This window comes from Polypterus senegalus, chromosome 9, assembly GCF_016835505.1.
Source record: "Polypterus senegalus isolate Bchr_013 chromosome 9, ASM1683550v1, whole genome shotgun sequence".
Lineage (NCBI taxonomy): Eukaryota > Metazoa > Chordata > Cladistia > Polypteriformes > Polypteridae > Polypterus > Polypterus senegalus.
Genome location: NC_053162.1, coordinates 12527561 through 12553196, shown reverse-complemented (window position 1 = coordinate 12553196; position 25636 = coordinate 12527561). Strand labels below are relative to the sequence as shown.

At 39.5% G+C, this 25636-nt stretch overlaps 1 protein-coding gene across 1 annotated transcript in view; it reads left to right on the top strand.

Annotated features, from left to right (window-relative positions):
- The window catches only part of LOC120535113 (LIM/homeobox protein Lhx2), a 102601-nt gene that overhangs the window by 17352 nt on the left and 59613 nt on the right, over positions 1 to 25636 (top strand). The gene's annotated exons all lie outside the window — the stretch shown is intronic.

Genomic DNA, 25636 nt, shown 5'->3' with positions numbered 1-25636 from the left:
ACTTCCGGCTCCGATGACGTCACTTCCTTTCCCAGCCTTTAAAGCCGCCATATTCTTACCCTCAAATCAGTTCAGTTTTGGACTCAAACCTGTGAAGAACTTACACCAAATTACCCATTTGCAGCCAGGGCATAATACACGGATGGCTGCCCTTTTCGATGTGTTGTGACTGTTGTGGACTAAGCCCCGTACACAGACAGGAAGACATGGCAAATTCACCACCACACGTTTATTTGCAATACTAATATTTACAGTTATAAAAGTGCACACAACCCACTGTCCCCAAAGTCCAGGCCCTTCTCACACTGCCTTTTCGCCTCCACTGTCTTCTCCTGCTTAGTCCTCTCCTCACCCGACTCCAGCTCTGAATGAAGGGAGGCGGCCCCTTTTATAGTCACCTGGATGTGCTCCAGGTGGGTTCTGGCAATCTTCCACGGACACACCCCCGTGTGGCGGAAGTCCTGGCTGCATCCCCGGAAGCACTCCGGGTGTCCCTGCTCCTCTTCCCCCCAGCACTTCCTGGTGTAGCGGAAGTGCTGAGGTCCAGGGCTCCCAAGGCATTGGGGCGCCCCCTGGCGGTGACCATGGGCCCCTACAGGGTCGGGCTTCCAAGCCCTCTACCCGTGGCACCCAACACAACCAGGGCGGTCGCCCCCTTCATGGTCTGGAGGAGGCACAAGTCCTCCTCCGATCCTCCTGGGTGACCCGGCTGGGTACCACCCCCAGCTGCGTGCCACACTGTGTAGAATATTAATTTTGTTTTTCTTGTTTCTCCCAATGAATTTTGCATTAATACTGGCTCAGCTAAAGCAATCTAGTTTAATATGCTCAAGGAGAGTTTTAAAATGTTATGTGAATAAGTCTTTAAACAGTTTTGTGATTGTGGCTCCTAGGTAGGTAAATTGGTGTGAAACAAAAAGGGAAAAATGTTTACATTTAGATTTGCATGTGAAAGAATTAATAGCCAATAAAACAATGTGATATAAGTCAACACTACAACCTGAAATTTGTTGAACCTTTTGTTAAATTACTGAGTCTTAATCAGATATACAGAGCAGCATATGGATATGAGACAGGGGTTATTGTGGTACGGAACATTCCACACACTGCGGTGGGCTGGCACCATGCCCGGGGTTTGTTTCCTGCCTTGCGCCCTGTGCTTGTTGGGATTGGCTCCAGCAGACCCCCGTGACCCTGTGTTAGGATATAGCGGGTTGGAAAATGACTGACTGACTTTCCACGCAAATGTCAGGATATATAAAAGGAAACTTGATGGGTATATAGTTGTCTATAAGTCGGGTCTTGAAACCCGAAAAATCGATCATAAAATCTGACTCAGACTTATACGCCCGTTCAAAAATGCAACACTTATTTGTTTTGTTTTTTTTTTTAAATCTTCCCTCCTCCAATCTCACATCAGTTTCTCAGACACATCGAGTTTTGTTGCAGCAGCACAGTTATCAATTTCTTTCGCCTCTTCAACGACTTTTAATTTAAAACCAGCTTCATATTTTCTTCTGAGTGAATGCTCCATTGTAGATAAGGGATGCTCTTACGATAAAGGTGTATGAGGATGTGAGATACAAAAAAACACAAAACAGTGCAAACATCGTTTCGGAATAGTTTGGGTATTACTGTGTGGTCACGTAGGCAGAATACATAGAAAAAAAAAAGGCTGCGTGCTCCGTGGTTACTCTGTCAGGTGTGCATTAGCATATTGTAAACTCTTGGACCAATAGTGTGAGTTTTATACATTCGACTTATACGACCAACATTATAAAATACAAGAAATTATACAGTAAAATCAAGCCCCAACTTATTCACGGGAGAACTTAAATGCGAGTACATTTGGTTTTTACAGCAACTCTGATTCATGCGCACGCAACATTCTGGTCAAACCAGTTAAAAGACAACTCAAAGTCGTTATTATTATTTGCGTTAACATGACAAACACATTGCACTTCTAAAGTGTTGAACAGACTGTTTTTTAATGTTGTTGCATATTTGCACTGAAGAACTTTTTTGTTTTTCATCAATTTATGTTGTCTTTCTGTTATCACTTCTCAGAGAAACTGGCTGACCCGTCATAAATATTTCATCCAAGTTCAGCTCCATTGTGTCTGCTGTGCAGGAAGTCGCTAACTGTCACTTATGGCATGGGTGCACTTATATAAAACATAAAATTTTTTTGCCAAGATAAAAAGGCAATTTGCAGCAGAGTCTAGTTCTTCCAATCGGAGCTATTGAATGTACTCACATTGCAATAAGCGCACCTAGTGAGAATGAAGCTGCTTTTGTTAACTATCTGCAGTTTCATTCCATTAATGTACAAGTGATCTGTGATGCCAAGATAAAGCTAAGAAGCATTGTGTCTCCATGGCAAGGGCCAGCCCATGATTCATTTATGTTGAGGCAACGTAGCTTTGATAGACACGATGGTGCTGTAAGTGCTGGCTGGCTTGCTTGTTTGTGAGGTAGCAGGCTCAACTCTCAGTGTTTCATATGACCTGTACTATTTATTGTAACAGCAATCATAACCTTACCTTTGCCAGGTGTTAGTGGCTCCCTGCTCAGAAACTGGCACTTTATGCATTATGTGTAAATGTTGCATATGATCTTGAGATCTCAGTTGTGCAGCACAGCCAGATACACTTGAATGCATGTGGCGGGTTCTCAATGTGTTAAGAGCGATTCTGCTATACCAGCCAATGAAGTTCAGCGGCATCATAACTGCATATGTTGATTAGAATGCCCTGCATATGGATGTTTCAGGGCGGAGTTCAACACGTGTGCCCACATGCATATTGATAAGGTGCTTCTGATTTATTAAAGGATAAATTACATAGAAATGAGAGCACACCATAAATATATGTTTTTTTTTTTTTATTTGGCAAATGCATTGTCCTGTTTTTTTGGTGCGCGCATATCTTCACGTTCAAACCCACGCAAAGTTTTATAAATGAGGACACTGGAGACAGTAATGCAATTCAAAATCAGAGTCAGTGCCAGACAAAAGGTTAAAACTAGGAGATCAAAAATATATTGCGAAACAAGGCTCTGGGGCAAACCAACATTCAAAGTAAAAATCAAAGTCAAAAATAATTCATGAAAACGAAACAAACCTAGCAGTAGGTCTACTTGAAAAGAGAAGCTAACTATCACTAGAGATTAAAGTTTCATCCAACTGAAGAATACTTCCTACTTGTGCCACAGCCGTATTTATATAGGAGCATCCATGTACAGTATGTCATTGATGTTATGAATTGTGGTCATTTGACCCGTCATTCAAAGAGCATAAATATAAAAAAATAAATAATAAAATGAATTGTAAATCATATCAACAGTAGAGGGATATCTCTTGTTGGTTCTTCAAGAATAATCCAAATCTCTGAGCTGTTGGGTAGCAAGTGACTCAAATTCAATAACAAACAGAATGGGGAGCAACATTACGAGTGCCACTTCTTAGGGAACTTAGATCAGAATCTATATTGTTTAAATGAATTGAAAATTATTTGTTGAATGGTATTTCTTTATATGTTAAGTTGGTAATGGAGTAATTAGTGCTGTGGTTTCACAGGCCATTTCCTCTTGTTTTGGAATTACACCCAGCTGTCTATCTTACTGGAGTCTGCATGTCTATGTGTGTTTCTCAGTGGACACCTTGGTTTTCCTCTTTTATTCAAATAAGATTAATTTGTGATTTGAAACTGGGGATTTGAAATTAGCCCAATGTGGTTGTGTGTGTGTGCACATGAGAGGGCCCTGTCATGGACTGGTTGGTCACTGCTTAGGGTTAGCTTCAATTCCGAGCAAAGTGGGTGTAAGTTTAAAGTGTTATATATATATATTAAAGGAACACTTTTTAATCAGAATATAGCATCAAGTCAAAGAAACTTCTAGGATATTAATCTGGTCAGTTAAGTAGCAGAGGAGGTTGTTAATCAGTTTCAGCTGCTTTGGTGTTAATGGAATTAACAACAGGTGCACTAGAGGGGCAAGAATGAGACGACCCCCAAAACAGGAATGGTTTAACAGGTGGAGGCCACTGACATTTTTCCCTCCTCATCTATTTTGTCACTAGTTTTGCATTTGGCTACAGTCAGTGTCACTACTGGTAGCATGAGGACATAACTGGACCCTGCAGAGGTGGCACAGATAGATAGATAGATAGATAGATAGATAGATAGATAGATAGATAGATAGATAGATAGATAGATAGACAGATAGATAGATAGATAGATAGATAGACAGACAGACAGACAGACAGATAGATAGATAGATAGATAGATAGATAGATAGATACTTTATTAATCCCAAGGGGAAATTCATATAATCCAGCAGCATCATACTGATACAAAAAAAACAATATTAAATTAAAGACTATTAAAAATGCATATAAAAACAGACAATAACTTTGAGTAATGTTAGCATTTACTCCCCCAAGTGGAATTGAAGAGTTGCATAGTGTGAGGTCTCCTCAGTCTGTCACTGAAGTTACTCCTCTGTCTGGAGATGACACTATTAAGTGGATGCAGTAGATTCTTCATGATTGACAGGAGTTTGCTAAGTGCCCGTCACTCTGCTGCAGATGTTAAACTGTTCAACTTTACTCCTACAATAGAGCCTGCCTTCTTAACAAGTTTGTCCAGGCGTGAGGCGTCCCTCTTCTTTATGCTGCCTCCCCAGCATACCACTGCGTAGAAGAGGGCACTCGCTACAACCGTCTGGTAGAACATCTTATTGAAGATGTTGAAGGACGTCAACCTTCTAAGAAAATATAGTCGGCTGTGACCTTTCTTACACAGAGCATCAGTATTGGCAGTCCAGTCCAATTTATCATCCAGCTGCACTCCCAGGTATTTATAGGTCTGCACCGTCTGCACACAGTCACCTCTGATGATCACTGAGTCCATGAGGGGCCTGGGCCTCCTAAAATCCACCACCAGCTCCTTGGTTTTGCTGGTGTTAAGATGTAAGTGGTTTGAGTCGCACCATTTAACAAAGTCTTTGATTAGCTTCCTGTACTCCTCCTCCTGTGCACTCTTGATGCAGCCCACAATAGCAGTGTCGTCAGCGAACTTTTGCACATGGCAGGACTCCAAGTTGTATTGGAAGTCTGATGTATGTTGGCCGAACAGGACCGGAGAAAGTACAGTCCCCTGCGGCGCTCCTGTGCTGCTGACCACAATGTCAGACCTGCAGTTCCCAAGACGCACATACTGAGGTCTGTCTGTAAGATAGTTCATGATCCATGCCACCAGGTGTGAGTCTACTCCCATCTCAGTCAGCTTGTCCCTAAGGATCAGAGGTTGGATGGTGTTGAAGGCGTTCAAGAAGTCCAGAAACATAATTCTTACAGCACCACTGCCTCTGTCCAAGTGGGAGAGGGATCGGTGTAGCATATAGATGATGGCATCCTCCGCTCCCACCTTCTCCTGGTATGCGAACTGCAGAGGGTCGAGGGTGTGGCGGACCTGTGGCTTCAGGTGGTGAAGCAGCAGCCGCTCCATGGTCTTCATCACATGTGACGTCAGAGCAACAGGCCGGAAGTCATTCAGCTCACTAGGATGTGATACCTTTGGGATGGGGTGATGCAAATTGTTTTCAAAAGCCTCTGGACTGTCCCCTGTTCCAGGCTCAGGTTGAAGATGCGCTGTAGAGGACTCCCCAGTTCCAACGCACAGGCCTTCAGCAGTTGTGGTGATACACCATCTGGACCCGCTGCTTTGCTGGCGCGAAGTCTCCTCAGCTCTCTGCTCACCTGTGCTGCTGTAATTGCGGGTGGGGATGTAGGTAGTCCAACTTCTCTAGGATGGCACATCAATACGTGCCTGCCATTGCCAAAAGGTTTGCTGTGTCTCCCTGCACAGTCTCAGGGGCATGGAGGAGATTCCAGGATTCATACAGGCAGTTACTCTAGGAGAGCTGGACAGGACTGTAAAAGGTCCTTATCCCATCAGCAGGACCTGGTATCTGCTTCTTTGGGCAAAGAGGAACAGGATGATCACTGCCAGAGCCCTACAAAATGACCTCTAGCAGGCCATTGGTGTGAATGTCTCTGACCAAACAATCAGAAACAGACTTCATGAGTGGCCTGAGGGCCTGATGTCCTCTAGTGGGCTCTGTGCTCACAGCCCGGAACCATGGAGCTCAATTAGCAATTGCCATAGAATACCAGAATTGGCAGGTCCACCACTGGCGCCCTGTGCTTTTCACAGATGAGAGCAGGTTCACCCTGAGCACATGTGACAGATGTGAAAGGGTCTGGAGAAGCCTTGAAGAATGTTATGCTGCCTTTAACATCGTTCAACATGACCGGTTTGATGATGGGTCAGTGATCAGCGGTCTGGGGAGGCATCTCCATGAAGGGACGCACAGACCTCTACAGGTTTGACAACGGCACCTTGACTGCAATTAGGTATCGGGATGAAATTCTTGGACCCATTGTCAGACCCAATGCTGGTGCAGTGGCTCCTGGGTTCCTCCTGGTGCTTGACAATGCCTCATGTGGTGAGAGTATGCAGGCAGTTCCTGGAGTATGAAGGAATTGGTACCATTGACTGGCCACCACACTCACATGACCTCAATCCAATTGACCACCTCTGGGACATTACGTTTCGGTCCATCCGATGTCACCAGGTTGCACCTCAGACTGTCCAGGAGCTCAGTGATGCCCTAGTCCAGATCTGGGAGGAGATCCCCCAGGACACTATTAGGAGCATGCCCCCCCCTGATGTTGTCAGGCATGCATACAAGCACTTGGTGGCCATACAAACTACTGAATATGATTTGTAGATGCTGCAATGACATTTCAGCCAACTGGACTCGCCTGCCTGCCTGCCGCATCATTTGTTCCCTTTGATTTTCAGGGTGTCTTTGAATTCAGCCCTCTGTAGGTTGATAATTTTCTTTTCCATCAAATGATGTGGCATCCTTTCGTTTCTAACACATCGCCATATCAGTCCATAGCAGTAGAGATAGCAAGCAGGATTTTTTCCCATTGAGATCTGATCTGTTTTCAAAGTGTTCCTTTAAAATTTGTGAATAGGATATTTCATTGTTTGATTTTTCATAAGTTTGCAAACCTTTTTGAAAACAACTTTTCACTTCATCCTTATGAATTATTGAATTTAGATTCTTGGGCAGAAATGTTGAATTCATGCATTTAAAATTGATCTCCAGCACAGTAAAGTGCACGGAAAGTGAAGGGGTCTGAATACTTTCTGAATTCACTCTATATACAGTAGATATCCATGATATTTTCCTATCAAATACTTATTTGGATGATTTTAAAGGTGATCTTTACTATTTTGTAAGACTTTCATAATAAGGTGATTGGTCCAGAACTGAAAGGACATGCCTTAATCATAAATAATTATTTGTTAATGATTAGAATTTCATGTTTGATTGCTTAGAGAAGTTAGATGAGCATGGTGAACTACTTGACCTGTTCTGAATATTTTCTAGAATCACAACACACTGTAAATGTGCACAGTAGCTGCTGAATGTGAACATTCTTTTGGATTTCCAGCTCAGTAGTTACTTTATGTATGGAGTTTTGCCTGTAATATCTCTTTCCTTTGAGTATTGCAGTTTCTTCCCAAGACCCAAAGACATGAATCTAGTCAACTGCTAACAAAAATAACTCAATGTGAGTATGCACATACTTATAGGAATCGTTAGAATCATAATTCCAATGGAACGACATTCTGTCTGGTTATATCTTGTTCTCATTGTTTCCATAGCATGTTCTGGCTCACCCGAATTGAAAAAAATAACCTTCTCAAACCTGCTTAATCCAGTTCAGAGTTGAATGGGTGGAATGGGATGGGAGAAACCTATACTCATCCATCAAATGCAAGGTGGAAAATAAATCTAAAGGGGACAACAGTCCACCACAAAGTCCACTCAATCATACTTGAATATTCATAAAGGGACCATTTAGAATCACTGATCAACATAACACAAATCTCTCTGGCAGTAAGAGATCATCATGCCTAAAGAAAAACAGACAGACAGATAGATAGATAGATAGATAGATAGATAGATAGATAGATAGATAGATAGATAGATAGATAGATAGATAGATAGATAGATAGATAGATACTTTATTAATCCCAAGGGGAAATTCACATACTCCAGCAGCAGCATACTGATAAAAAACAATTTTAAATTAAAGAGTGATAAAAATGAAGGTATAACAGACAATAACTTTGTATAATGTTAATGTTTACCCCCCGGGTGGAATTGAAGAGTCGCATAGTGTAGGGTCTCCTCAGTCTGTCAGTGGAGCAGGATGGTGGCAACAGTCTGTCTCTGAAGCTGCTCCTCTGTCTGGAGATGATCCTGTTCAGTGAATGCAGTGGATTCTCCATGATTGACAGGAGTCTGCTCAGCGCCCGTTGCTCTGCCACGGATGTCAAACTGTCCAGCTCTGTGCCTACAATAGAGCCTGCCTTCTTCACCAGTTTGTCCAGGCGTGAGGCGTCCTTCTTCTTTATGCTGCCTCCCCAGCACACCACCACGTAGAAGAGGGCGCTCGACACAACTGTCTGATAGAACATCTGCAGCATCTTATTGCAGATGTTGAAGGACGCCAGCCGTCTAAAGAAGTATAGTCGGCTCTATGCAAACATGGGGAGAATTTACAGTCTCCATTAGGTATATGATTCAAACCCATGAGATTGAAAAAATTAATTTGGATATTAAGGGGAAGTGCATTTCATTATGGAAGCCTGAAAGCACTTCTTTATATAAAGAGTTGTGGAAATCTGAAGCAAACTGCCAAGTCATGTAGTTGAGGAAGTAATTGAATGAGATATTGGGATAACTTAGCTATTAGTTAAAAAAAATGAGCTTGAAGACATGAATGTCTCCTCTCATTTGTCAAATTTCTAATGGTCCTTTTCATTATCCTTCACTTGTATCAATTTGGCATACTGTATATCTTTTTGAAACCTTGATACATGAATTTTCATTACATTCAATGACTGAGAAGTACAAATGCAAGAGTCCTAGAGATGTGGTAAAGGGCCGATTCTTGAATAATGACTATGCTTCAGACAATAACAACCTTAAAACCGTGCCCGGGTGTCTGAAGAGATAACACACAACCTGTGCCTCCGCTCCACTGAATCATCTGCACCCTTTAAGTTTAATGAAAGTTTAAGAGAGTAATCCAGCTTGATAATGGCTAAAGGGCTAGGTCCCTATCATGTCAAATGAAATGGCTCATAGCTGAACAGTCATGCTCTTGGACTTCATTTGTGTGGCTAACAAAGTAGTATATACACATTATAATTTAGTACGAGGGTACATCAAAAGCGTAAAGGCAAGTTCAAAATTACACGATAACAGCAGTGGATAGAAGCTAATGCAATGCACCAGATCTGTGATGCCTTATGAGTAGTTCAACATGCAGGGCTGCATTCTGCCATTAGTCTAGTTGTAGCCAAGGTCAAATGAACATGGATGCTCCTCTGTAGAACTGTTCCATTGTTGAACAAGGCACCAGAGTAAAACCTGATGAAATTCACTGAAGGAGGTTAGCTAAATACAGAAGTGAAAACAGCATATCTCAACAAAGTGTTTATGAATGGGTACAAAGATTTGAAGCCTGAAGAAAAAGAGTGCTGAAGATGCTTGATCTGGCTGACCAAAATCACATCCAGATACGTCATAAAGATTAACAACTATACTAATGGCAGAGCGCTACGCTACGTGTGTTCGAAGTAACCATAAGCTATCATGAATGTGTGCATATTGCATATTGCGTCAGTTTTGATCCTTTGTGGTTACCACGTAATTTTCATATTGCTTTTACTTTGAGATTTACCCTCATATATAAAGAGACATGCAGCTGAAGCTGAAACTTTGAGAACCTTCAAGAAGTATCTGGATCTGATTTTTGAGGCATCTTAGCTCCACTAATGTGGTTTCCACTGTTTGTCAGATGTCTTATGTTCTTATGTTGGATCCATATGGCAGCAGCACAAACCATCTTCATCCATCCATCCATTATCCAACCCACTATATCCTAACTACGCAAGGCAGGAAACAAACTCCGGGCAGGGCGCCAGCCCACTGCAGGGCACACACACACCCACACACACAGCACACACTTGGGACAATTTAGAATCGCCAATGCACCTAACCTGCATGTCTTTGGACTGTGGGAGGAAACCAGAGCACCTGAAGGAAACCCACGCAGGCACGGGGAGAACATGCAAAATCCACACAGGGAGTATCTGGGAAGCGAACCCGGGTCTCCTAATTGCGAGGCAGCAGCACTACCCACTGTGCGACCCGCACTAACCATGTTTTTTCCCTGAAATAGAAAAAATGGATTTAGAAAATAGAACCAATTCACCAAGAAAAAGAAATGTTTTTAATCTTGCACAACCTGATTTTGAAGCTCTAGATTTTGACCTTTTCTCTGCTTATAAAGTAATCACAAGACTTGGCTTTCTAGAATGATCCACAACACTAAAAGGGATTCTTTTGGGATTAACTCACAAAATTTTTTTTTTTCCTTTCTTGGTTCCACATTGGCAGGGTGCAGTGATGGCTCTGTAGCTAATGCTCTGCCAAGAATGGCGTTTGGGGGTGACCGCTCCAGTCTACGCATCTAAGGGGGCCCCGCTTTTGAGGTCCACTTGTCCCGTTTGAGCAGATTTGTCATAATATATTATCCAGTATATACAGTATATACTGTATTTGAGATGCTTCTAAGAAGATCCCTTTGAAAATCCCTCTTCATGGTCACATTCTGTAAACATACGTCTTTGAAAACATTCCATAGTCCAAATATAAATGCATAAAAACATGTATCGCTAATGATAACCGGCTGACATGATATCAACGTGAGGTACGACTATGAAATCCTGCATATTGAGACTCAGTGTATACTTGCAATGTGGGCACTTTTCTAGAAGGCTAATTTCTGCATGTCACCTCATTGCATTTCGCACTGTCGTGGTATTGTCTTGAATTATGAATCGCCCTTTTTTAATAGATTATATCGTGATGTTTTGTTATCTTGCAAAAATTTAGCTGAATACTGTAATGAGAAAATCCAGTGTATGTTAACATTATTTTTATTAAATTCGCATGCAAGTTAATACAATCCACACATAACGGTAACAGCGTTTGACATAACCGGCCCCTTGTGGGGATGGTCAGCCCTAGGCCCTGCACACCACTAAGGCCACCTCTGTGTTCTGAACTGGTATCTGGAAGGCTGCTGGTTCAGATCCTGTTACTGCAACAAGGGATCCTACTCTGTTGGGTTCTTAATCAAGGCCCTTAACCTGAAATTTGTTTAATGGCCGACAATGCATTCTGACCCATTCATGCAAAAACACAGTTTCCCCTCAGAGATTAGCAATATCAAAGCAAAAAATAAATTTCAGTACCTTTGACCAATGCTGATATTTTATTCTGTTTAGGGGCAATTATTAATATGCATTATTTTGACTGCAATAAATCTGCATAAGTCACTGGACCAATGTTCTAAGCCTTTCTATTGTATCTGTTGTTCAGAGTGGGTACCATGGAAACCAATATTTCTAGCAGATGTGTGAAGCACAGGTTGAAGCTAACATTTTGAAAAGTTTCACTTTTGGAACTGCTTCATAACAACTAATGCAAATATGATGGTCACTAATAAGTACCATGCAGTATTACTTGTGCATATCTAATATTTTTGACAAAAAAAAAAGTTTAGGATTTTCTGGACCCAAAAGTGAGTCCTTATTTGTGAGCCCTTTTGGGTGGCACAGTGGTTAAGGCTTTGGTGTTCAAATCCTGCTTTGTGGGTTTAAATCCCATGTGACTATGAGCACTAAACTGGCCATTGCTCCTCTTTGGGAAAAAATAAATAGTTATAATTTTATCCTAAATTAGTAAACTGCCTTGCATAAAGGCATCCGCAGATTAAGTAACTAATAATAATATGTGATGTGATGAACAAAAGCTCAGTGATTAATGGAGAAATGGAACAATTAATTATGTAGCGGGTTTAAACTGATAAGGAAGAAGATGGGATTACAAAAGGAAGAAGTGGTGTGTCTTTTCACTCTCTAAAATAATGCTGTTAGTACCGGAAAAGTGCCAACGTGCAGCAGCTGCCCCTTAATTGCTGAAGTGTACCACAACTACCAGAAAACAGGGTGCCCACTGCATTCATGGGATGCACAAAAGTGACGACTCTTTTAAATGTAATCACGTGGCTAACAGACACATAAAGGAAAAAAAAATAGAAAAGCAATGGGAGCCATAAAATACCCTGAAAGGACAATACTTAAAATATACTAGCATTACTACTCATTTTAGCATTTTATTTACCTAGCTTTTGTTTTCTCTACTTGCAACACGTGTATGTCTAAACGAAATATGGAACATATTTTTATAAATCTAAACATGCGTACTTATTGAAAGTAAAACTTTATGAAAGTATGAAATAAATGGTTTTAGCCAATAATTCTTGAATGCTATATATTCTGACTTAGTAGTTCTAAAATATGGTGACTTAGTAAAAAAAGAACATTTCTCCACTGTATAATGTAATAAACTTGTATGAGTTCGTGCAATGTAATCGGCATAACCTGTTAGACTCAGTAAGGTCATTGGTTGGGAAATGGAAATTTTGCACAAAGTAAAGTTTAAAAAAGAAGGTGGAGTTTTAAAAAATAAACGTTCTAGATTTAAAGAACATAAAAAAGAAAATGCCGTAAGAGATATTTCCAGATGAATGTATTTCTAGTTATCCTGTTAAACGTTTGAGTTAAATTATTGCTTATCGTGTTGAACGGCTGGCTGTAAAGTTTCTAATAAAAGCCATTTGTGAAAAAAAAAAAAAAAAGTTGTCCTTTTCTTTCTTTTTTCTTTTTCTTTAAAAAGAAGAAAGCGCTGTGGAGGTACTTATTTGTTTCCGGTCTAACACTCCATCGGAAGGATTTGATTTCCAGAGACTTTGCAATGAAGGTAAAGGGCAAGGATTGAACTTATTAACGGGGTTAAAGTTGGCCCGTTACAATAACCTGGCTACGTGGTTATCAGCGGAGTATGAGGGTTGGATGTTTACAATCCTATTTTTACACAAAGTTCACTTACAGTTAAAAACCACAGCGATTTATAATAAACGTGTATTTCAGAAAACAGACGGCTTCATATTATTTAAATAAATCAGACTGATTGTGGTATGGATAAAAAGTTGCATAATCAAACAATGTGAAAGTTCATTTTTATACTGCTTTTCATGTCTATCTATCTATCTATCTATCTATCTATCTATCTATCTATCTATTATATAGTGCCTTTCATATCTATCTATCTATCTATCTATTATATAGTGCCTTTCATATCTATCTATCTATCTATCTATCTATCTATCTATTATATAGTGCCTTTCATATCTATCTGTCTATCTATCTATCTAGACATATAAACAGACTGAGCAAATTCTATAAAAAAGGCAATTTACGCAAAGCATGGGATTGTTGTGGGCAGCTTGTGGAGGGGTGGGTAGCGCTGCTGCCTCGCAGTTAGGACACCTGGGTTCGCTTTGGAGTTTGAATGTTCTCCCTGTGTCTGTGTGGATTTCCTCCGGGTGCTCCGGTTTCCTCCCGCAGTCCAAAGACATGCAGGTTCGGTGCGTTGGCGATTCTAAATTGTCCCTAGTGTGTGACTGGTGTGTGTGTGTGCGTGTGCGCCCTGTGGTGGGCTGGCACCCTGACCAGGGTTTGTTTCCTGCCTTGTGCCCAGTGTTGGCTGGGATTGGCTCCAGTAGACGCCCGTGTCCCTGTAGTTTGGATATAGCAGATTATTTTAATGGCAACAGAACCAGAAAATTGTATACAGTATATTTCTAATCATATATTGCAAATTCTAATGCTGATATTTGGGAGAGAAAATGAATAGATATTTCTAATGTGTGTTACATAACATAATAAGCTGAAAGACAATAATCCCAGTCAAACTGGATGCAAGGCATGAATCATCCCTAGACAAGGGCCCAGTCCACCACAGGGACCACATAGGTGAACACACAAGCACAAACACGAATACAAATTCAGGCCAACTTAGAACTGCCATATAATAAAACCTTTGTCTTCATACCATGGAAGCAAAACCACCCATTCACAGGGGGAAAGTGTAAAATCCAGCCACTGGACATGGGATTCAAACACATAATGCGGGATTTGTGAGGCAGCAGATCTGTTTATCTTTCTCAAAAAAAAAAGAAAATTCTTTCTTCACACATTACTTGTGAGGCAAACATTTCTTCATTATAAGTTACTATAGTGACTAGTCCGATGTAGAAGTATTGTTTGAAATATTCATCTCAATGTTTAGAACAAAATCTTTACTGTGGCCTATTTTATTACCAAGGTAGTAGAAAATGATTTAATCCTGTAAACATGTCTATTTCCAATTTAAAAGAAATGCAACAGGATAGGTACGGTGGTGGGTATTCATAAGACATAATGTAAGGAACATATACACTTAAAAATAATGGTGCCAGAACAAATCTTCAGAGTGATGTCATAGGGGATCTGTTTTTGGTTTTCAAAAGAAGCAAGTCACCTGAAAGTTCACGAAAGAACCTTCATTTAGATCCATAACATTTTTGATGAATAACTATGAATAGAAGATCACAGATTTATGAACTACCAATAGGTTTGTTATTCTGAAAGGGTTCTTGTTACATACAATAACACACATAAAGTTCAGCTTTTCTTGATGTGTTAGTAGCCTGAGAGGTAGCCTATTTATTGTATTATAGTGTCATTTTTTTAATTATAATTAGTAGGTAGGGTGGCACAGTGGGTAGTGCTACTGCCTTGCAGTTAGGACACCTGGGTCCTCCCTGTGTGGAATTTGCATGTTCTCCTTGTGTCTGTGTGGGTTTCCACCTACAGACCAAAGACATGCAGTTTTGGTGCATTGGTGATCCTAAATTTTCCCTGGTGTGTGCTTGGTGTGTGTGTGTGTGATGTGTGCGCCCAGCGGTGGGCTGGCGCCCTGCCCAGGGTTTGTTTCCTGCCTTGCGCCCTGTGTTGGCTGGGACTGGCTCCAGCAGACGTAGTTAGGATATAGCGGGTTTGATAATGGATGGATGGATATATTGGTGCAGTGGGTAGTGCTGCTGCCTTACAGTTAGGAGATCCGGGTTCACTTCCCGGGTCCTCCCTGCATGGAGTTTGCATGTTCTCCCCTTGTCTGCATGGTGTTTCCTCCGGGTACTCTGGTTTCCTCCCACAGTCCAAAGACATGCAGGTTCGGTGCATTGCCAATCCTAAACTGTCCCTAGTATGTGCTTGGTGTGTGTGTGCGTGCCCTGAGGTGGGCTGTGCCCTACCCGGGGTTTGTTTCCTGCCTTGCACCCTGTGTTGGCTGGGATTGGCTCCGGCAGACCCTGTGGTAGGAATGTAGCGGGGAGGATAATGGATGGATGGATTAGTAAGTAGCCCAATATACACTGAATATTTCTGTTTTGTCCACTTATTAGGAACCTTTTCAAAACTCAACAAACAACTTCATCTGCAAGGAACCCTTCCCAGAATAAAAAAAGGTATTTTTCAAGCAATAATTCTGTGAGAAACCACACAACCCCGTAAAGTAACATTTTAAAACCTTTACTTTTGAGAGTTTAGGGAAGACTTTCTCACTAATTTCTCAAACAGGCTCTCCTACCACTGTACAAGAGACTTGCAAACAAAATGCTGCTCTGGGTAGAAAATCACCACCATGCAGGTAAAAAATCAAAAAATCATAGATTTAAAACAAGCATTATTTCAAAGGTTTGAGAGACATAAGTGTACCTGGTTCAGCAAAACAGTACTGTCAGTGGACTAACTAGGATATCCAAATATTTAGAGAATAATGAAACTAAACAAAAATGTGTTTCGTTGGGAGATTCAAGTTGAATTGTCAAAACTCAAAAAGAAAATAATGTGTACTGAGTCAGTCATGCCATTCATGTTCTGGGCCTTTTTCTTTTACTAAACATACTAAACAACTTAAATACTGTGTCATGTGTCATTTTCCATCCATCCATCCATCCATTGTCTAACCCGCTGAATCCGAATAGGGTCACAGGGGTCTGCTGGAGCCAATCCCAGCCAACAAAGGACGCAAATCAGGAATAAACCCCGGGCAGGGCGCCAGCCCACCACAGGGCACACACACACACCCAGCAAGCACAGACTAGGGACAATTTAGGATCGCCAATGCACCTAACCTGCATGTCTTTGGACTGTGGGAGGAAACCGGAGCACCCGGAGGAAACCCACACAGACATGGGGTGAAACTTAAATGTGCATATTTACATTTTTTAATCAAGTATACATTGAATATATATAAAATATATGAAAAATGCAAAGAATAACACCTGCCATTTGTAACAGTTAAAACACTGATGCCTGCATATATTATAACTGAGAGAATATGCAGAATACACAGAGGAACTAAAGGGCAGAGCAGACTCTTTTGTCTTAAGAGACTGTGCCTCTTTAATGTGGGTAGTGACATCCTTCACATCTTCTGAAAGTCTGTGATAGCTGGTGCAATTTTCTATACAATGGTGTCCTAGGACAGTAAGATAACTTCGAAAGAGACCCAAAAAATTAACAAGCTGATGAGGAAGGCAGGCTCGGTTATGGGGTGCCCTCAGGACCGACTGCAAGTATTGGTGGAGCAGAGACTGAAGACAAAACTGAGTGCCATTATGGATAAAACAGCACATTACTACCATGATACACCATCTTTGAGGTCTTTCAGGTGGGGGTACTATACATACCTACACCTCTGTAATATCTCACTGGGACTACTCTCTTGCCATAAGCAATGTCAGAAGGGTTTGTTTTTGTTGTTATTTTTTGTGCGTTTGAAATGGTTGTTTTTGTTTTCTCTAATCCCGTTTGAGTTTCTATGAAAAGCTCAGCATCTCCTTGAGAACAAGTAAAGCATTATCTATCTATCTATCTATCTATCTATCTATCTATCTATCTATCTATCTATCTATCTATCTATCTGGCAGAAGTAGAAAAATAAAAACGAAAATGTACGAAAAGCCGGAGCGAAAAATTGCACCTATTTTCAAGCATGTTTTTTGCGGCTGGGATGGACTCACCTTTTAAAGCAGTATATTCCACCAACGAAGAACTACCCACTCACAGAACAATCACTCTCACATCAACATGGACTCAAAGAGTTCACATTACATTCATCTTGCTGTTGGCAGGCGTTATGTTTAAAGATATGTATTACTATATAGGCGCCCTTGTTCCGCAACGCTAGACTGAAATACGCAAGTTCAATTACTGTATGCATAATCAGGTGCAGTAAGAAAAGGGAGTCCAGTACCGTGGAGCATAGCTAACTGGAGTTTAAACATCACGGCTGCCGCTTCGATCTTTAGCTTGTCACTGTATGACTTTATCCAAGTCATTAAAAATACCTGTACTGCAGTTTTTGCAGGTAAACGGTTGTACTGAAGTACTTTGGGATAGTATGTCTAGATAACATAATATATTAAACAAAAATTGAATCTGTGTGTGCAGAAGCCATATGATGTTCTGTGTCATATATATATATATATATATATATATATATATATATATATATATATATATATATATATATATATATATGTATGTGTGTGTGTGTGTGTGTGGAGGACACAAATATTTTATGTATATTTTAGACTTTACCTGGCAGTACATTAACATCAAGGAAATTTGAATTTATCTTGTGCTGTTGTAAATAGCAAGGGTCCTTCTAAAATCATGAAATCATTAGTATTTCACGAAATCTGTTATCATTTGTTCGTGATAATTTATGGAACCTGATACAGATCTAAATAGATAAAGGTTGTTTCTGGAACCTTCTTGTGAGTGTTTTTTTGAGAAACAAAAATGGATCCCCTATGGCATCCCTCTAAATAACCACTTGGCACCTTTGTTTTTGAGAATGCAACTGGGAACAAAACATACAATGCACATCACATGCAAAATATATATATATATATATATATATATATATATATATATATATATATATATATATATATATATATACCTGTATTACGAATATTTGCAAAGCGTAAAGATCCGATTTCACATGCCAAGAACTCTTCACAGAATGTAATGGTTCTTTGTCAAGCCCTACCCAGTAAAGTGTCAGTTTAGAATCGTTACATGTGTTCCAATTTTATAAAGGCAGTACCAGGGTGGTGTTTTACTACATACGCGATACTACATAAAACAATTTGTATTTATTTGTGTGCAGATGTTTGTGTATATCTGGTGTTTTGTCTCAAGTCTCTTGCATGTGCCACTGTATGCTTTGTTCCCTACTTTTATTATGTGTACACCGCGCTGTACTTTGTTAATAGATATGATAAAGCTTTTGGGTAATCAAAGGGCAAAATGGCGATGGATATAAAAGTTTAATTAACCTCTAGCCATCTTCGGTTTTCTTAATTCGTTTTGGCATGACTGGATAGAGGTACACTAAGGAACGCACCGACTTAAAACAAGAACCGAAGATAGACGGGGCGCACTTAAGTACTGCACTTTAATGCTGCTTTTTAACATAAATTTCAGGCTTACTATAATCTCTCAATTGGGCGTCTTAGCTGTATTTTTTCACGGCATTTTTCGATGTAATCTCTTTCGGTGTGTGTGTGTGTGCGTGTGTGTGTGTGAGTGTGTGTGTGTGCACACAGTGAGCTCGAATCCTTTTTCAGACATCCGATGTACAATTAAGACCTATAAAGATTCAATCGTGCAAGTGCTTCTATAGCACCCGGAGTTGTGAAGAGCCATCCTAGTTTTCTCGCAGGGTAGCTTGCCTATCGAAATCACGGGAAGTCTTTCTTATTGGAGTAAACCCTTCCACACCTGTGTAGCGAGTTGAGGGAACCTACCCTATAGCCTTTTGCTGTATTGAGCGCGATATCGGGTATATTTGCCCTATAGAGTATGCAAGCGCATGAGGGCACTCTTAAAAATAACGCTTCTGTAATTGCACTTTATCGGGATGTTTGCTTCGTATTGCTTGACAAAGAACCAGTTCATTCTGGGGAGAGTCCTTTTCCTATGAAGTTGGTTCTTTGAGCTTGGAAACGGTTCTTAATATGCAGAGAAAACAGAAATATTTAATGTATGGTTATACGAGCAGGATACGGTCAGATCAAGAAAACTGATTAGTATTTTACAGATCTGTTACCATGTTTTCATTGAGTCTGTTAATGGACCAAAGTAAATTAAGGTTTTTTCTGGATGCTTCTTTTGGTAACCTCAAATAGTTCCCCTATATGGCATTTCTCCGATGAACCTCTTTGGCACCTTTATTGAAACTGAAATGTTAATATCGTTGATAAAAAAAAATCGAAATTGAATAGCACACAAAGAATACTTCAGATAAGGCCCTGGTACTGTTTCCTTATTTAACTATGCAAATCTTAATTTTCTGTGTATTTTTTCATTCCCTGGGCAGCGTCAAAAGATCTATATCTGCTTTACTTAACTTTGAAAACAGCGTACCCCTGCAATCGGGGAAATAGCAATAAAAGCTATAAATAAAACCTTTGGCAAACGCCTTTGAAACAGCAGGAAACTTATACTGTTAGGCATTTTAGGACCATTCAAAGTTGACGCAATTCTTCACTGCTGAGTCACAATTTTGATGTTGGAGCCGCAGCAGTCTGCCTGAACTCGCGCGTGTGGAGTTTTTAAAGGGGCGTTCTAACTTTGCTTCGCATATTGGAAACAGCGCTCTTTTTCTTACCTTAAACAGTATTAGATGATTGCATTTGTATTTGCGTATAAAGTGAGTCCTAAACAGCAATGACACGCTTAAAAGTGCTGAAACGTGATCCAGAAAATATGAAAATCAGTCTTGGATCCAATTGAGTTGGATTGACTTGTTACCAAACCGGGAACAATTGGGAAGTACTCTCTTTATTTTACGAATTTAAGAGTGGACAATGTGAACAAACAACACTATTGGGTATGAAGAACATGGTCAGCGGGGGAGTCATTCAAAAGCAGAAATAACACAGTAGTGTAAAAAAAAAAAATTGAACTTCCTGCGGCACGGTTTTCTATATGAGCTAATAATGATCGCCGTGTAGGTTAAAATCACACATGATCTGAGTTTTGTTTAAAAGAAAAGCCATCGATATTTTTGAAAAGAGACGATAACGCCACTCGTATGCAGGTAAGACGTTTTATCCACAGGTGTGAAAATATTTAGGGCTAAACCTCTGTTTTATTAGAGTGCTGCGACTAAGAGCCAGTGATTAATTCGTGCATGCATACTCCTTGCAATATCATATTTCATACACGCCTGCAGACATCCCCCGCACGGTGATGTTTAATGTATAAGCCAACATGATTCCAGACAGTAGACGTAGATAATAAATATGCATTTATTCAATTAAGCGTATTATGCAGGTTTCATTAGCATAAAGGTTTAGGGCCTGAGCGTGGTCCTTTATGTTTGGCATGTTAAAATCTAATGGTGAACTCGAACCCTTTATTGTTGCAATAACTGGTATAACATTTAATGTAAAAGTATATTATATTTATTATTATTATTATTAGACGTTGTAGGTGCTCGCCTGTAAATTGCAGGTACCTTAGTGCTCAAGGGTTGTCAATCACCGACTAATGACGTGCTTAATTGCCTGTTTGGACAACAGCATATTAATTCAAATCTAATAAGGTGATTTTTCGATCAAATATGATTTTGTTATTTTATTGAAATGTTCAGTCTTTGGAGCAGCAGAGCCGATAATAAAACAAATTGTCTTTATGTCTCCTTGATAATAGTGAACTGTGTATTGTAATATCATGGGTGTAAGTGAGGACCAGAGTAGCCCTATAGGACATTTAATTCTTTCAGATACAAAAGCATTTAGATCGCTTTAGTTCGGTTAATCCCTGGCACGGCTGGGGTTTCCTTTTTTTTTCCTGACACGGCTCTGGGTATTGTTCAGTTTTTTTTCTTCGCTTGATTGACTATCCAATGGATGCTAATTATCCAAATGTCGCTTCTGTTCTCTGACTTACTTGCCATTTATTACAGACAACTGCCAAGCTTTCTCTCCTCTCGTATCATGTTACGCCATACGAAGGGGCAGGCGTGATATAAAAAGATATTTTAATTAGTGCATGCCTAATATCTAGAGGATTGCCTGATACAGATTGTAAGGTTTTTATTTTATTACAAAGTCAGTTATTGAAACAGGAGATGTCCTTGCTAAACCAAAACAAACAACGGATTTGCATTCGTACAACAATCGATGTCTGAAACATTTTCATTTACCTAAGCACAAAATAATAATATTTTTTACTTTTAAGACAACGTGCTGGCAGCATAGTTAAGTTTTCTTCTTGTAAAATAGTACGATCCTCTTTCTTTTTTTTTTTTTTTGGCGCTTCCGTTTCCCTTTGGTTATTAACCAACAGAATCAGTGTACTTTTTACCAGGAGGGAAATTTAACTTACGCCGTTTAAAATCTGTCAGGGTATTTATTTACCTCATTTATGCTTACACGCTTTCGCCGTGAGAGCTTTTGGAGCAAATTAAACGGGATAACGTTATCTGTAGTAAAAATGTTGGTGTCGTAGATTTTGTTGAAGTGTATAGACTCATCAAATGATCAAATGCACATGATCAAGCTGCATGTGTTTGAGTACTCGGATGCCAACTGGTCCAGTTATTGATCATCACCACTGGACTGCTGCGCGGGTTTTATTAACTCCCAAAGGGCAGCGAATAAAGGAGTGCTACTCTACCGTCCTAGAAAGTCCGCAGAGAATATTGACATTTAAATACTACAAATGGTGTGCCTCACTGCACACAAACAAAAGCACATGCTATAGGCCTTAATGCGAAAAGTCTCCTGTGTGCCTGCATGCATGTTCACCCAGTATATAATGAAGGTGCGGGGCATGTACACGTGCGATCTTACAGGGGGCTCGGGACTGCCTTTAAATTTCAGAAAATGATGTTTTTTTTTCTCAATAGGAAATTAAATAAGCGACTAAGGTGTACTGAATTAATTTCATACATTTCTCACATGCAGTGTCCATTAATATAATAAAAGTGTTCCTGGACAAACTGCATCGCTCTTAAAAAGATGTGTTTCTTAATGGCACTTTCCTGGGTTGTGTAGTTCCTTGATGACAAATTGTGAGAATGAAATTTAGTCTTTAGGTTTCAAAATATAAAACAGACTATTTTTTTTAACGTAATGGCTATACAAACAGAAGATCAAGAAAACCTGAACTTAGCTTTTATCGTTGTATTTAGAGTCCTTTTAAAATCAGGAAATCAGGATTAAACAATCTGAGAATCGCTCCGTGGATGTGATATTGAGTATTTAGACCTTGAAAAGGGCCACAATATCTGAACAAAGCAGAAAGATATACTATTCTATCTATAGCAAAGTACAATAAAAACTTAGTTACGAAATAATAGTTGGCTACCTAGCAGGACGCTAACTGAGAATTGTTCTTTGCACATGGAATTTGGTGTTTTGGGCTTTGAAAGGGTTCCTAATATATGGACAGAACTTTATTGTACAGTAGGCTGCCGCCTTGCAAGATACAAAAGATGAAGAAAGCCTGAACTTAGCCTGAGTTGTTGTATTAGGAGTCTTTTTAAAACCAGGAAGCCATTAGTATTTGCCTGAGAAAGAACCATTTCATTTTGGAAAGGTTCTTTGCATGTGAAATTGATTCTTCAGGCCTTGAACAGGTTCCAAAAATGTGGACAAAACAGAATTGTTTAACGTATAGTAGGTTATGGAAACAAAAGATCAAGAAAACCTGAACTTAGCCTGCGTTGTTCCATGGAATTCTTTTAAAATCAGGAACCCATTGGTATTTGTTTGAAATAAAAAACATTTCATCCATAACCCTGTGTTAGGATATAGCGGGCTGGATAATGGATGGATGGATGGATGAAGCATTCTTTGCATGTGACGCTGGGTTCTAATAAGTGGAAAAAAAGTTCCTAATATGAAGACAAAACAGAAATGTATGGTAGGCTACCTCACAAATTATAACAAAAAAAAAAAAATTGATCACAAACAAAAATGGCTATAGCAAGATACAAGGTACAGACAAGAAAGAATATAACTTCACTTGTGTTATTGTATTTATGAAATCATTGTAAAATCAGGAACCCAATTGTACTTGCTTAAGAAAGACCCATTTCATTCTTGGAAGCATTCTTTGTGTATGAAATTAGGTCTTTTTACTTTGAAAAGGTTCAACAAAATATTTGGACAAAACAATGTTTTTAATGATTAGTAGGATATAGCAGAATGTAAAAGATCAAGAAATTCTGAACTTAGCCTGTGTTGGTTTATGCAGTAAGAGACCTTTTAAATTCAGGAAGTCATTGGTATTTGAGAGAGAGAGAGAGAGAGAGAAAGAGAGAGAGAGAAAAGCATTTCGTTCTGGGAATTTTTCTTTGCATGCGTAACTGAGTCCTAATATGTGGACAAAACAAATGTACAATAGGCTCCGTAACACATCCATCCATCCATTATTCACCCGCTATATCCTAACTACAGTGTCACGGGGTCTGCTGGAGCCAATCCCAGCCAACACAGGGCGCAAGGCAGGAAACAAACCCCGGGCAGGGCACCAGCCCATCGTAGTACCTAACACATTATAACAAAAATGTGATCACAATTAAAGAAGGCTATCTATATAGCCAGATATTAACAGATCAGGAAAACCTTAACTTAGGTTATTCTATTTAGAGTCATTCTAACATCCGGAGGCAAATGTTATCTGGGAAGCGTTATTTGCAAGTGAAATTAGTTCTTTGCACTTTGAAAAGGCTCCAATTATGTGGACAAAACAGAAATGCATAGTAGGCTACCTAAAAATTGATCACAAAAAAAGTTGGCTACCTAACAAGATACTAACTGGGAAAGGTTCTTTGTAAATGGAATTTGGTCTTTAGGCTTTGAAAAGGTTCCTAATATGTGGACAGATCTTTAATGTACAATAGACTATAGCAGAATAGAAAAGATGAAGAAAACCTGTAGCTAGTGTGTGTTCTTCTATGCAGTAAGAGTCCATTTAAAATCAGGAACTCATTGGTATTTGTTTTGAGAAGGAACCTTGTCGTTCTGGGAAGGGTTCTTTGCGTGAGAAAATGGGTATTTAGGCGTTGAAAAGGTAACGAATATGTGGCCATAACAGAATCGTACAGTTGGCTGCCTGGCAAATTATAATAAAAACGTGATCACGAAATAAATTTTGGCTTCCTAGCAGGATACTAACAGATCGGCAAAACTTGAACTTAACCTGCATGTATTATTGTGTGTAGCAAGAATCCTTTTGTAATATTTCACAAATCTGTTATTATACATTCATGGTTATTAATGCAAACTGTTACGGATCAAAATTAAGGATTTTTTTTTTCCTGAAACCTTCACCTGGATGGTACATTTGGTATCAAAAAATGGTTTCTTTGTGAGATTATTCTGAAGAACCATCACTCTGGCACCTTTATTTATAAGAGTGTACGGTTGATTAAATAAAGTGGGTAATTTTCATAATAACTCAATAATTAATGCACTATAACACATTACCTACAGTATATACAAAGCTTCTTACAGGAAAATGTTTAATATCTTCAAGAAAAATACTGCATTTTAATGTCCTTAAATTGATAGCAAGCTTTTATTCTCCCTGTTGAGGGCAAACACACAACATGGGATTACGTTCATGTATTTATATGAAATTTTGTAAACCTATATAATTTAAAACAATTGTAGTATTTTACGAATAAGTACATCAAATGAACACATTCTTCTAATAGGTCCGTTGCAAAAATCGCGGTGAGTACTTTTGCAAGTTTCTAATAAAAGTGATGGAAAAAGTACACGGTGATGCAGCAATAAAAGGTTTATTAACGCTTAAATCAAGATAAGGCTCAGACTTAAGTGAAGTTCTGTACTTTCAAATTCATCCTTTCAAAAATAATTTCTGTTTAAAAAATAAATAAAAACCCACCTGCTAGACGAAAACAAGTATAGGAAGAAACTGAAAATAGTTTACATTTCGAATTGCAATTAAAGTCAATCTGCTTTTTCACTGAAACATTCACCGTCCGAAAATGTATTAATAGAATCTATAAATTCAATATTACGGCTTGTCATACAAAAGGGAATCACGGAGCCTGTCTGTATTTAGAATCTTTTGTCAGAAGCCAGTGCCGTACAAAATGCACGTTTGCTTTAAGTGTTAGCATCACCGTGTTAGGCTGGGAACTTCCCGTTATTATTTCTGTTAAACGTGAAATGATACGTGCATTTCCCCCACAGCCCCGCACATTGGAATAATTCTGATTGGTTGGCTCGAAACACCCTTTCACCCCACTACTGTTGACCTACCACTTAATTAATCTGTACTCTTTTGAGAGCTGTTGACAATTTTAGAGATAAGAAATATGTTGATCAAAGCGTTGGATAGATCCATGGAAGTGTTAGGTGTTCTGCTAACTGTACCCTGATGAGTCCCTTCAGTTTCAGAACCGATATTCCTCAGCATATTGAGTAACAGCTGTTATGACGTTTAACATAGTCTATCTGGATGTA